We start from the raw sequence: 15007 nt of genomic DNA, 5'->3' as shown, positions 1-15007 counted from the left end.
TCCAAATATGAACCCTAGGTTAAATTATTACTAGCATAAGCTTAATCGAGCTTAAGGATTCCAAAAACGTAAAGAATATTAAAAGCGGGCTTGGAATCACTTACTATGAAGCTTGAAAATTGAAGAAACCCTAGCTATGGAGAGAGGGAGAATTCGGCAGCAACTAAGGAGGATGATGACCAATTTTGTGTTATTTTTCCCATTTTATTTCATTTAATATCCAAATGACCAAAATGCCCCTCCTTACTAAACTTTCAAAAATTCCTTCCATGTCCTAATTTTGTCCATGAACTTAAAATTGGTCAAATTGCTATTTAAGACCTCCTAATTAATATTCCAAAACAAATTTCATACTAAAAACTTCTGGGATGCAAATTTTGCAACTTATTCGATTTAGTCCCTACTTTCAATTTAAGCACTTTAGGCATAGAATTTCATCACGAAATTTTCACACAATCATGCAATCATATCATAAACCCCAAAATAATTATAAAACAATTATTTCTATCTCGGATTTGTGGTCACGAAACCACTATTCCGATTAGGCCCTAATTAGGGTTGTCACAATTCTCCCCCCTTTTGAGATTTTTGTCCCGAAAATCTTACCAGTAAAGAGGTTTGGGTCTGTTTCCTCATAGCTTCTTCAGAGTTCCCACGTAGCCTCTTCTATCCCATGTACGTGCCACAATACTTTCACTAAAGCTATACTTTTATTTCTTAAGCTGTTTAACCTCTCGAGCCAAAATCTTTATTGGTTCCTCCTCATAGGTCATATCCGATCGAATCTCAATTTACGTTGGAGAAATCACATGTGAAGGATCGAACGATAACGTCATAACATTGATACATGAAACACGTTATGAATTCTTTCTAACTTTCTGCAGGTAAAATAACCGATATGCCATCGGTCCAATTCTCTCATTAATCTCATGACGCCCAATAAAACGCGGACTCAACTTGCCTTTTCGACTAAATCTCGAATCTTTTCCATGGTGACACCTTCAAGAACACTTTATCACCCACCGAAATTCAATCTCTTTTCTTTTTAAATCGCATATGACTTTTGTCGATCTGAAGCGACTTTCAAGCAATCCCGAATTACTTTTATTTTCTCTTGGTTTCTTTAACTAAATCAACTCCATGAATCATTTCTCACTAAGCTCGGTCCAATATAAAGGAGTCCGACACTTACGACCATACAAGGCTTAAATGCGGTGCCATTTGTATACTTGATTGATAAGCATTATTGTAGGCAAACTCAATCAAAGATAGATATTTCTCCCAACTACCTCCAAATTCTAAAACACGACATCTAAGCATATCTTGAGTACCGGATTACTCTTTCTGTTTGACCATCTGTTTGTGGATGAAATGCGGTACTAAAGTTCAATTTTGTACCCAAAGATTCTTGTAACTTTTTCCAAAATCTCGAGGTAAATCTTGGATCTCTATCGATATTATAGACATAGGTACTCGTGCAACTTCACAATTTCAACAACATATAATTGGCTAATTTATCAAGTGAGTAATCGAGTGCGTCTTGGTATAAAGTGGGCTGATTTTGTTAATCTATCAACCACTACCCAAACAAACATCCTTCTTTTTAGGAGTTAAAGGCAAACCGGTTACAAAATCCATGGTAATCTTGTCCCATTTCCACTCGGGCACCATTTTTGGTTGAAGTAATCTCGAAGGCACTTGATGTTCACTTTTACTTGTTGATGATCAAACACTTGGTTACAAATTGAAATGTCCTTTTCATACCGCCACCAATCTGACTTCTTTAAATCATTATACATTTTGTGCTACGGGATGAAGCGATAAATGACCATTGTGCGCCTCATGTAATATTTTACGAATCAATTTATCGTTTTTAAGACACATATCCTGTCTCGAAACATCAAACAATCATCCGGTCCAACTCGAAAATCTGAGTCGTAACTTTGATTCGCATTGAGTTCTCTTGATCCGCAACTCACTATCATTCTTTTGAGCATCACAAATTAAGCGGAGAAATAACGGTTTAGCTCTCATTTACGCTAAGATTGACCCATCATCGAGACAATGCTAACCTCGTGTTCATGCCTCTCAAAGTAAAAGAAATTTTACGCTCAAGGCGTCAAGAACTACATTTGCTTTTCCGGATGATAATCAATCACTAGATCATAATCCTTTAATAATTCAAGCCATCTTCATCATGATTCAGATCCTTTTGACTCATCAAGTACTTCAAACTTTTGTGATCGGTAAAAATTCGGCATTTTCACCGTACAAATAATGTCGCCAAATCTTCAAGGCAAAAACAACAATGACGGTTCCAAATCATGTGTAGGATAGTTCTTCTCATGCGGTTTTAACTGTCTCGAAGCATAAGCTACCACTTTACCCTCTTGCATCAACACACATCCAAGGCACATCAATGATGCATCACTATAAATTCTGAACTCCTTTCCGACTCAAAATTGTACTAAAATTGGTGCTTGATCAATCGTGCTTTCAATTTTTCAAAACTTTGTTGACATTTATCAGTCCATTCAAATTTAACATTCTTTTGCAACAACTTAGTCATAGGAGAGGCAATCATCGAAAATCCTTCAACAAAGCGTCTATAATACGGCTAAGCCTAAAAACCTTCTAACCTCGGATACATTCTTGGGCGGTTTCAATCGACGATCGCAGAAATCTTACTTGGATCCACTCGAATACCATCACCGAGACTATATGCCCCAAAATCCGACTTCACGAAGCGAACTCACTTTTACTAAACTTGGCAAGCAGTTTCTTTTCTCTCAAGATTTGCAATATAGTTCTCAAGTGTTGGCATGTTCGAGACTCATCTCGAGAATAAATTAAAATGTCATCTATAAACACTACTACAAACTTATCCAAATATGGTAGGGAAGATCCGATTCATTAAGTCCATAAATATAGCTGGAGCATTTGTTAAGCGAAAGGCATCACAAGAAACTCATAATGTCCATACCTTGTCCTAAAGGCGGTTTCGGACATCGACTCCTTAACTCTCATTTGGTAGTAACCGGACCTCAAATCAATCTTTGAAAACACTGTGGCCCCTTTAAGCGATCGAATAAATCATCAATCCTCGGCAATGGGTACTTGTTCTTTATAGTCACCTTATTGTCGACGGTAATCAATGCAAAGTCTCATTGAACCATCCTTCTTCTTCTGAATAATACAAGAGCACCCAGGAGAGAAACTCGGTCTCACAAATCCCTTGTCGTTAACTCCTGAATCGAGCCTTCAATTCTTTTAATTGATCGGAGCCATTCTATATGGAGCAATCGAGATCGGTGCGGTGCCGGCAACAAATCAATAGCAAAATCTATCTCTCTATTCGGAGGCAACCTGGCAATTCCTCTGGAAATACATCCGAAACTCACGGACTATAAAGATCGATTCAAATTTCAGTTAGGGCAACTCAATATTCATTACATAAGCCGGATAAGCTTCACACCCTTTTCTCATGTATTTACATGCGGACATATGCGAAATCACCATAGGCAATTTATTTGATTCATCTGTTTCAACCCACGAATTTCTCCATTTTCACATTTCAACTCTAGTGTCTTTTGTTTACAATCTACTTTAGCATCATACAATGTTAACGGTCCATTCCCAAGATAACGTCAAACTCACCAAATGGTAACAACATCAAGTTGGCGGAAAGCAGTGACCTTGAATCATTAATGGGCAATTCTTGCAAACCTTGTCAACTAGCACATATTGGCCTAAGGGTTCGACACTTTAATCGTAAACTCGATAAATTCAACGAGCAACTTTTTATTGGATACTAAATTCATGCAAATATAGGAATGAGTGGACCGGGATCAATCAATGCAATAACAATAGTATCATAGAGAGAAAATGTACCGATAATAACATCGGAGATGATGCATCTTCTCGCACGTATAGCATACGCTCTAGCAGTGCTCTAGCTTACGATCTTGCCGTTAAATCTTTCATCACAGTCTTACTACTAGTCCCACCTCCGGTATTTCTCGGTGGTCTACCTCTACTAACGGTGGTATTACATCTAGCACTCAAATCTTTCTTCTTTAACTTTCTCGGACAATCTCTAATAAAATGCTCATGAGAACACTTTGAAACAAGCTCGCTCGGTCCCCAACACTCACCATAATGTTGCTCGCCACATTCTTTGACACTCGGGCTTTCTAGGTGCACATTACCCACACTTGCCACCAAGTAGCTTGAGCTTTAGACCCGAATATGCTCTACCACGATCTCTGTGTGAATCCCCAATTGAAGCTGTCATTCGAGGGTTTGTCTCTTTGGACCTCTTTGGTTGAGATTGAAATGGCTTGCTTATCTGTCTTTTTCGACATCTCGGGCCTCAATAGCACTTTTCTTCTTTCTTTGTTCAATTCTTGACTTTAAGAGCTCGATCAACCAATACTACAAATTCTTTCAACTCCAAAATTCCTACAAGCACTTTAATGTCCTCATTCAGCCCATCTTCAAATCTTCTACACATAATGGCCTCGGTGGACACACATTCCAGGCATACTTGTTGAGTCTTACAAATTCGCGTTCATACTCTGCTCTGAGACATTTTCCCTGCTTCAATTCAAGGAACTCCTTCCGTTTTTGATCAATGAATCGCTGACTTATGTATTTCTTTCTAAATTCTTCCTGGAAGAAATCCCAAGTAACTTTTTCTTTTGGCACCACTGCAACCAAAGTCTTCCACCAGTGGTAAGCAAGAATCTCTCAAAAGTGATCTGACACACTTTAAGCATTCCTCGGTGTACATGAGAGCTCATCAAATACGGGTAGAATTTTCAAGCCGAATTCCGCTTTCTCGGGATCATCATCGACCTTTGCTCTAAACTCTTCAGCCCTTGTTTTGAATCTTGTCAACCGGAGGCTTGTTCATTCTTACCAAATCTATACCTTGGCAGCTCTGAGAATCGCCCGAGGTATAGGAGGGTGGAGGAGGTTGAGCATTTGGATTTGCTCGAATAAATTCAGTATACCAATTGTTCATCATTTGGAGAAAGGCATCCCGAGCCTCATCTCCTTGTCTCAATGTCTCAGGTCTACTTTCCACAGGCGCGGTCCCTTGTGCGGGAGCCGGCGCATTACTAAAGACATCATCGGTAGCAGTTCCTTGGGATCCATTACTATATTAAAACAAAACACGGTTTAGAATAATCGAGTCACCACACTATCACAATATTTTTATGGCATGTATAGCTAGACTTTTACACACACTTTATTAGTCCGAGAACCGACTAAACCATAGCTCGATACCACTAAATGTAACACCCTTACAATGTTACGTCAATAGGAACAGATACAAGGTATTACCGAACATAATACATACCATTAAACATAATCGAAATATAAATATGTCTTGAACAATATTAGCCAACTTTAATGGCTTGTACAAATTAGCTGGTCGAGTAATCTTTGTAACTAATATTTTAAACCTAGACAAATATGACACGTAACAAAATAATTAAGCCTACTATACATGCCATAATTCAAAACGTTTAGTTCAAATACCTAAAGTAGGATAGTGCGGATAGATCTTCACGATCCTTAACTCTGAGCAAGCGGAGAACACTATAAGACAAAGAGAAAAAAAGTAAGCTTATAGCTTAGTAAGTAAGTATGTAAATACTAATTAAAAAAATCTAACATGTTTACACAACAATTCAAGTACATCTACTTTAACTTCACTATTCATTCCACTTTGATTAAGCTGTCTCTGCTGCGTCATATTCACTAAATAAATCATAACTCGAGTTACCAAACTTGAAATTCAAATCCGTAAAATTTCCTGAATCTAGACTCATAAAGCTTTTTGCTAATTTTTTTCTATAATTTTTGGTTCAGCCGATTAGTACAGTTTATTAGTTAAAGTTTCCCTGTTACACAGCTCGACTGATCTGACCTCTGTTCACTACAAATTGAATTTCTCTCAGTACACAATTCAAACAACCCTGAAGTCTGTTTCATTTAAAAATAGTCTCAATAAGGAATTTAGGCATGTAAACTATATTTCTTAATTTTCTTTGTACAATTTTAATGATTTTTCAAAGTTGGAACAGGGGATCACGTATTCATCCTGAGCAAGTCACATACAATTGTAAATATCTCAAAATATAGAATTCCTTTGCTTGCTCTGTTTCTTTTATATGAAAGTAGACTCATTAAACTTTAATTTCACATCTCATTCAACCTCTAATTATATTCCTCCTATTTTTGGTGATTTTTCAAAATCACGTCACTGCTACCATCTAAAAACAGTTTTAATGCTAATTTCACTCTTTCACAAATTCTTTATGCTAACCTCATTTTATCTTATATTTGTATATACCACAAATCATTTTCACCACATTTCATTCACCATAAGTGTAGGTCCAAACCACAATGTCACCACAAAACCATCCCGTTGAACAATTCGGATCAATCCTCGATATTTAATGGTTTGAAGACACCCCCACCATCATACTTCGTTTAGTTCGGCTCTCTTGTACACATGGTGAACACTTAGTACCACTCATGCGACCTAGCCGATTTGTCTCGTAGCTCTCATGTCTACATGGTGTCCGTCACTTGGAATCACGCATGCGACCTAGCTACATTTATCTTTCACGTAGCTCTCTTGTCTACATGGTGTCCTTCACTTGGAATCACGCATGCGACCTAGCTACATTTATCTTTCACGTAGCTCTCTTGTCTACATGGGATACATCTCGTATCACACATGTGACCTAGCTACTACAGGGTGTCTCGTAGCTTTCTTGTACACATGATGTGCACTCGGCATCATACATGTGACCTAGCTACGCTCCATCTATTTTATTCGATTTTTCCGAATGTTCAACCGGGATCTCTCTCTCTATTATTTATTTCCATTCTTCCAATAGTCGATTTATACTTCAACATCAGCTAGTATATACATATAATAGGCTGAAATATAAGAATGTACATGAAATTATTGTAATATTTACATACAAACTTACCTTGGTGCAAAATGTGAAAATTTTGCAATTTAATCCAAAACTTTTTCCTTCCCCCGTTCGAGATCAATTCCGCGTCTTTCTTGATCTATAATAACACATTTAGCTCATTTAATACTCATACTATTTATTTCAATCCAAAAATCACATCATGGAAAATTACATTTTTGGCCCCTAACTTTTACAAAATTACATTTTGCCCCTAGGCTCGGAATTAATTTCAGCCCTTATTCTTATGTTTTATGATATGCTGAACATTTTCTCTTCTACAACCACATCAAATTCTCACTCTATCATATAGTTATGAACAATAGGTATTTTTACTGGATTATGCTTGCTTTTACTCGTTTTCACTTAAAACCGAGTAGCACAAGTTATTTAACATAATTTAAAACCTCATATTCTATCATAAAACATCAAAATACACAAATTTCACCTATGGGTATTTTTCCAAATATGAACCCTAGGTTAAATTATTACTAGCATAAGCTTAATCGAGCTTCCGGATTCCAAAAGCGTAAAGAATATTAAAAGCGGGCTTGGAATCACTTACTATGAAGCTTGAAAATTGAAGAAACCCTAGCTATGGAGAGAGGGAGAATTCGCAGCAACTAAGGAGGATGATGACCAATTTTGTGTTATTTTTCCCATTTTATTTCATTTAATATCCAAATGACCAAAATGCCCTCCTTACTAAACTTTCAAAAATTCCTTCCATGTCCTAATTTTGTCCATGAACTTAAAATTGGTCAAATTGCTATTTAAGACCTCCTAATTAATATTCCAAAACAAATTTCATACTAAAACTTCGGGATGCAAATTTTGCAACTTATTCGATTTAGTCCCTACTTTCAATTTAAGCACTTTAGGCATAGAATTTCATCACGAAATTTTCACACAATCATGCAATCATATCATAAACCCCAAAATAATTATAAAACAATTATTTCTATCTCGGATTTGTGGTCACGAAACCACTATTCTGATTAGGCCCTAATTCGGGTTGTCACATCAAGAATTCCAACTAACACTCTAATTTCTTCATTCAATTCATCCTCGAATCTTTTACACATTATAACTTCAGAAGAAACACATTCACGAGCATATTTGCTGAGTTGTACAAACTCTCTTTCATATTCTGTGATCGACATACGACAATTCAAGGAATTATTTTCTTTTCTAATCAATGAACCTTTGGCTGATGTATTTCTTTCTAAATTCAACTTGAGAGAAATCCCAAGTAACTCTTTCTCGCAAAACTACGAATGTAAAGGTATTCCACCAATGATATGCGGTGTCTCTCAATAGTGATACTACACACTTTAAACATTCTTCAAGTGTGCAAGATAAGTCATCAAATACCCTAATCGTGTTCTCGAGCCAAAACTTGGCTCTCTTAGGGTCATCATTAACAGTAGCTCTGAATTCTTGAGCTCCGTGTTTCCATATCTTATCGACAGGTGGTTTAGTTAATCGCAGAAGATCAATATTGTTGGAACTACAGGGATCAATTGGGGAACAATTAGGGGTGGAGGTTGTTAAACAGCTGGGTTCATATGAATGTACTGTGTGAACCATTCGTTCAATATCTGAAAAAAGGCTTCTTTAGCCTCACCTCCGTGACTACTTGTCACAAGTCTAGATTCAGTAGGCGTTGTCCCTTGAGCGGGAGTTGGCGCGTTACTTTTTACATCATCCGCTATAGCTCATTCGAGATCCATTACTATATAAAAACACATTTGAAAACATCACGAGCCATCACACTATCACAATTTTATATATAACATGTATAGCTAGACTCACATATGCTACGTTAGTCCTAGAATCGACTAAATTGTAGCTCTGATACCAACAAATGTAACACCCCTAACCCATAACTGTTACCGGAATAGGTTAAGAGGCATTACCAGACTTGTAACTCAATTCAGAACAATCATTTATCAAAATTTATCTTATTTCAGTAAATATTATTAATTCACATTCAATATGTACTTAAATCGAGCATACAAAGTTTAAATCATGCATTCGGGACTAAATCGATAACATATGAAAATTTTAGAAACTTAGAAAAATTTTAACATTTCAAGTGTCACACGCCCGTGTGAACAGGCCGTGTGCCTCACACGGCTAGTAGACATGCCCGTGTATTAAATCGTGTGGAAACAAGGTATACATACTGACTTACATCACACGGGCGAGGACACACCCGTGTGCTAGGCCATGTGAAAACTGGAGAGTATACTGACTTATCAACACGGCCATGTCACACGCCCATGTGCTAGGTCGTGTGCCATTTAGGGAGTATACTAACTTGTACCACACGACCGGTCACATGCCTGTGTATGAGGCCGTGTGCCATTTAGGGGGTATACTGACTTGTACCACACGACCGATCAAACGCCTATGTATGAGGCCGTGTGGAGCATACTGACTTCAATTCTATTTGAACACCACGGGACACACGGCCGTGCAACATGACCGTGTGTCACACACGGCTGAGACACTCGCCCATGTTCCTGTCTGTATGGACAAAGATAGGCTATTTACAAAGCTATTTGCCACCCTATAATTACAAGCATTCACAAGCACAAATGACCACATTTCATAACCTAATTGGAAATCATTCCATAACATTTCATACACATAATATACCAATTCAATTGAGTATTTAATTACCTAGTAAATATCATACATAATCTATTCACATATCAACTACAAAACAAGACATCTTTTGCACATTTTCATTCCATCAATTCCTTGCCCAAAACATACCATAATTGTAGACTTATACACAACCAAAACATTGTACTAAAATAAGCCAAATCACATAGCTTAACTTATACACAAAACATACCAAAATCATGATATCAAGTAACATAACTAACATAATTTAAACTAGCCTATACATGCCATATTTACATATATCCACAAGTTCAAAAATACCAATAAAAAATTAGACAGTGTGATAGCAACATTGACTTGTCTGAAATGAGCGAGCTAACGAACCTCTATAAAACATAGAAAAAGAAACAGAGTAAGCTTTATAGCCTAGTAAGCCCATATAGTTTAGAATTAAACTTACCATTTATACCAAACCAATACAAAAAACTAAGGTAAACTCCAAACAATTTCCAAATGCCTATCACAAGCATTTATTCATAGGTTAGACATGTTAATACACGAAATCATCCATTATCATAATTCAACAATCAATTTAGCTAACATTTTACATTTCATTTTTCATCATATAACCAATAATTCATTCAGTAACAGTACTTATCCGTAGAAACAGAATTTAAGCACGTTGAACCTATTAGAACTCCAAAGGATACTCGGATGATAGATGTCAGTAATCCGTCCATTCATTATCATTTATGCTCTTTCGAGCCATGATCAGTAAGCTCTTCATTAGCTGATGAACAGTATGCTCTATTGAGCTGAAACAGTAAGCTCTATTAAGCTGAATAGTAAGCTCATACGAGCTGAAATGGTAAGCTCCAATGAGCCAAAAATAGTAAGCCCTTACAAGCTGATATATCAGTAAGCTCATACGAGCTGTGGTGAGTCCGCAACAAATGGAGGAGCTTGACCAAAACGGTAACCCTAGTGACATGTCACTTGTATCCTATGAATTCATACAGTTCAAACGGGGCTCGGTAACCAATATATTATATCAATAAGGCATTCATATCTCAAGTATATCAATTATACACATTCATTTCAATAATTACAAGTATATAAAAGTTTGATTCTAATTGTACGAACTTACCTCGTATCCTCGGATAAAACTATCGGCTATTCGTCCACTTTTCGTTTTCCCCGATGTAGTTCCGATATATACTTATCTTAATCTATATAATATCAAATTAACTCATTCAAAATTTTATTTAATTCAATTTAGCCTAACACATTCATTTTGGCTAAATTAAAATGTTACCCCTAGACTTTTCACTACTTTGCACTTTAGTCCTTAACGCATAAAAATGCAAAATTACACAATTAGGACATAGCCCATAGTAGCCAAATTTTAATGGGGTCCCTATTAGCCCATATTTGTATTTATTTCACATTCATCAATGAATTTTACACATTTTTCAATTTAATCCCTTTTTGACATTTTTGTCAAAAATCACTTTATAAAAAATTAAAATCTATCATAAAATTTTCATATTTCATCATCAAACATCTAAAAACTCAAATAATCATCAATTGTACTTCACAAAATGATGAACAAATTCAAAAATTAAGGCATGGGCTAGCTAGAATACAAAGCAACGATCTCAAAAACATAAAAATCATAAAAAACCGAGCTCAAATCGTACCTTAATCAAGCCAAATGTGTGCCGAAATCATGGAAGCTTCAAACCCTTATTTTCTTTCTCAAATTTGGCAATATAGATGGAAGATGATGAATAAAATGATTTTGGTTTTATTTACTATTAACTTAATACATAAATTGTAACACCCTATACCCGTAACCCATGTGGGGGCGGAGTACAAGGTATTACCTAATTTGATCTCATGCATTCGAGTAACCTCAAGTCACCAAGACTCGGTTCAAGATAAAACTTTTTCAATTTCTACCTTAAACTTATTGTTACGGGCCTACGAGCCCCAAATCAACCATTGAGAACTATTTGAAACCTTTCCAGGTCTTTAATTCAACCCTAAGAAATTTGCTTTTAAAACAGGGCACACACCCGTGTGGAAGGTTAACACGCCTGTGTGGAAGGTTAACACACCCGTGTGGAATTAAATTCTAATTCACACTTAAAGGGGTTTTCAAACGGCCAGACATACGCCTGTGTCAATGGCCCGTGTCCCTCACACGGTCACGACACGCCCGTGTCTTAGGCCATGTGCAAAAACCTGGGTATTCTGTTCTTGATGTCAGCACTCCCATATTATCACACGGTCATGTCACACGCCCGTGTACTAGGCTGTGTCCTCCACACGGCTGGGACACAAGGCCGTGTCTCTGCCCGTGTGTGAATTACTATGCATACTGACTTGAAAATTTTACGTGCAAGGGACATACGGCCGAACTACATGCCCGTGTGCCTACCCGTGTAGACAACATAAGGCTATTTACCAAGCCTCATTGCCATCCTTGCATACCTAATTTCATGCAAATGCCACCAATACCAAAACAAGTATAGATTTCATAATCAAATCAACCACAATAGGCATTTATTCAACCATGAAGATGCACTTTTTATAAACTCAAAATAATTATTAGCATCATTCATGACTCAAAACTAAGTGTGGGATCTATCCCAAGCCAACACATTTTGCCAAATCTCAAAGACTCAAAATAGTAAATCATAACCCTATACATGCCATATTCAAACATATAAATCCAACTATACCGAATGCTTCGGCGGATAGTGTGATCGATATCTCTGACTTCTAGAGATCCTTGAACTAGTTAGGCGGCACTGAAAGAAAAAGGAGAGGAAAGGCAGTAAGCATAAAGCTTACTAGGTTGCATATAAATAAGTATACTACAACATTTATTTGTAACCAACATGCTCTTAACACCAAAATAGGCATAGGTGTAACTTACTCACCGCCATGCATACAAGTCACATTTTCTATATATATTGAGCTCATGTCTCATACGTACTAATTAGGTACCTGTACCATTCACAACACTGTTATACTTTCTTCAATAGACCGTTAAACCATTCGGAGTATCACCAGATATTCAATAAGCCTCAAACATGGGTAAGGTGCTGATGCCATGTCCCAGACATGGTCTTACACTAGCTTTCACATATCCGTGCCGATGCCATGTCCCAGACATGGTCTTACACTGACACATCTCGTAGCCGATGCATGTCCCAGACATGTCTTACACTAGCTTACGTCCCGAGGCCGATGCATGTCCCAGACATGTCTTACACTAGCTCTTGTCTCAATGTCGATTCCATGTCCCAGACATGGACTTATGCTGGCTCTCATAATGTGGCTGATGCATGTCCTAGACATGTTTTATAGTAGCTCACATGTATGACCCAAATGTTACGGCATGAATATCCGGTTTACTTCCTAAGGTCCCAAAGGAGATTCTACTATTTCAATGATCATTACGCATTCTCAATCCCACAATCAAGCAATCCATGCTATATCTATTCAATAACAATTCAAACATACATAGTAGAAACGTAGCTCTTTTATTTACATACATCTTACCTCAGATTACTAAATGTTGACTAGTCATCAATTAATCTACTCGCTCGGACTTTTCCCGGTCTAGGGTCGAATTTGGAAATTCTTGATCTATAATAGCAAAATACACTCATTTAATCACTAAATAGAATTAAGAAATAAAAAATTCATATCTTTGGTAAAATGGCCACTTTGCCCCTAGACTTTGGCTAAATAACCATTTTACCCCTATATTCGAATATCAATTTCCATCAAATTTCTTTGTATTTCAAACCTATCCAAACTCTTTTTACTCTTATAGCAACTCTAAAATCTCACTATTTCACACACTTAACACCTATTTTGCAACCTATGCGAAATAGTCCCTATTGGTGTTTTCATGCTAGCACCTTTCTCAAAAGTTGTTTATAAGACAACAAAGACTCATTTTCTTCCATAAGAACTCAGAAAACATCACAATTCTATTCATGGAAAAACACTAAACTTTTAATCACTTTGCAAGATACACCCTTCATTTGAAAGCCAATGCTTCAAGGGTCTCAAAAATGTAAAAATCATCAAGTGAAACTATCAACATTACTTACTTGAGAGGGCTGAAAGTTGCTGAAATTTTGAAGCTCTTTAACCCCAAAAATGGCTTATAATTTCAGTGGTGTATAAGAGAAGAAAAGAAAGATAACAACTTTTATTTATTTTATTCAATTTGCTCATGTCATCAAAACCTAACACTTTGACTAATTGTTTCCCCTTGTCTCATGGTCGGCTATGGTATTATAATAGGGTCTAATTTCCCTTTAAAGACACCTAATTCTGGTTCCCTAACAAAATCACACCTTTACCTATCAATTTAGGACTTTTACACTTTATGCAATTTAATCATTTTTCTCAATTGGGCTCACAATTGTTAAAATTAACTTATCAAATTTTTCATTCACTAATATAAACATGCTATGACTGTAAAATAATAATAAAATAATTTCTCAAACTTTAGATTTGTAGTCCCGATACCACTATTCAGATTAGGCCCTAAATCGGGCTGTTACATTTCTCCTTCCCCTAGGGATTTTCGTCCTCGAAAATCTTACCAGTTCATAAGTTCTGGTGCTGCTCTCTCATAAACTCCTAGAGCTCCCACGTGGCTTCCTCGACTCTATGTCTATGCCACAAAATTTTCACAAGTGCTATAGTCTTATTTCTTAATTGTCTAACTTTTCGGGCTAAAATTCTGACCGGCTCTTCACCATAAGTCATATCCGAAAGAATCTTAACCTATTTTGGCTCAATCACATGCGAAGGGCCTGATCTATATCGGTGTAGCATGGACACATGAAACACGTCATGAATCCTTTCCAACTCCGATGGCAAATCCAATCGGTAGGCAATTGGCCCTACTCTGTCGGTAACCTTATAAGGTCCTCTGAAACGAGGACCCAACTTGCCTTTTCTACCAAATCTGAGAACTTTTCTCCACGGAAATACCTTCAAAAATACTTTATCACTGACTTGAAACTAAATTTCCTTTTGTTTCAAATCTGCATATGATCTCTATCTATCTGAGGCAACTCTACAGCATTCACGAATCACTTTAACATTTTCTTCAGTCTCTTTGACTAAATTGACCCCGTGAATCTGACTCTTTCTGAGTTCAGTCCAATACAGGGGCGTTCGACATTTTCGTCCATATAAAGCCTTATAAGGCGCCATTTCCAGAATTGTCTGATAACTGTTACTATAGGCTAATTCAACCAATGGTAGATACTTTACCCAACTGCCTTGGAACTCAAGAACGCAACACCGTAACTTGTCCTCCAATATATGTATTACCC

This window comes from Gossypium arboreum, chromosome 11 (genome assembly GCF_025698485.1).
Source record: "Gossypium arboreum isolate Shixiya-1 chromosome 11, ASM2569848v2, whole genome shotgun sequence".
Taxonomy (NCBI): domain Eukaryota; kingdom Viridiplantae; phylum Streptophyta; class Magnoliopsida; order Malvales; family Malvaceae; genus Gossypium; species Gossypium arboreum.
This window is presented reverse-complemented; position numbering follows the sequence as displayed.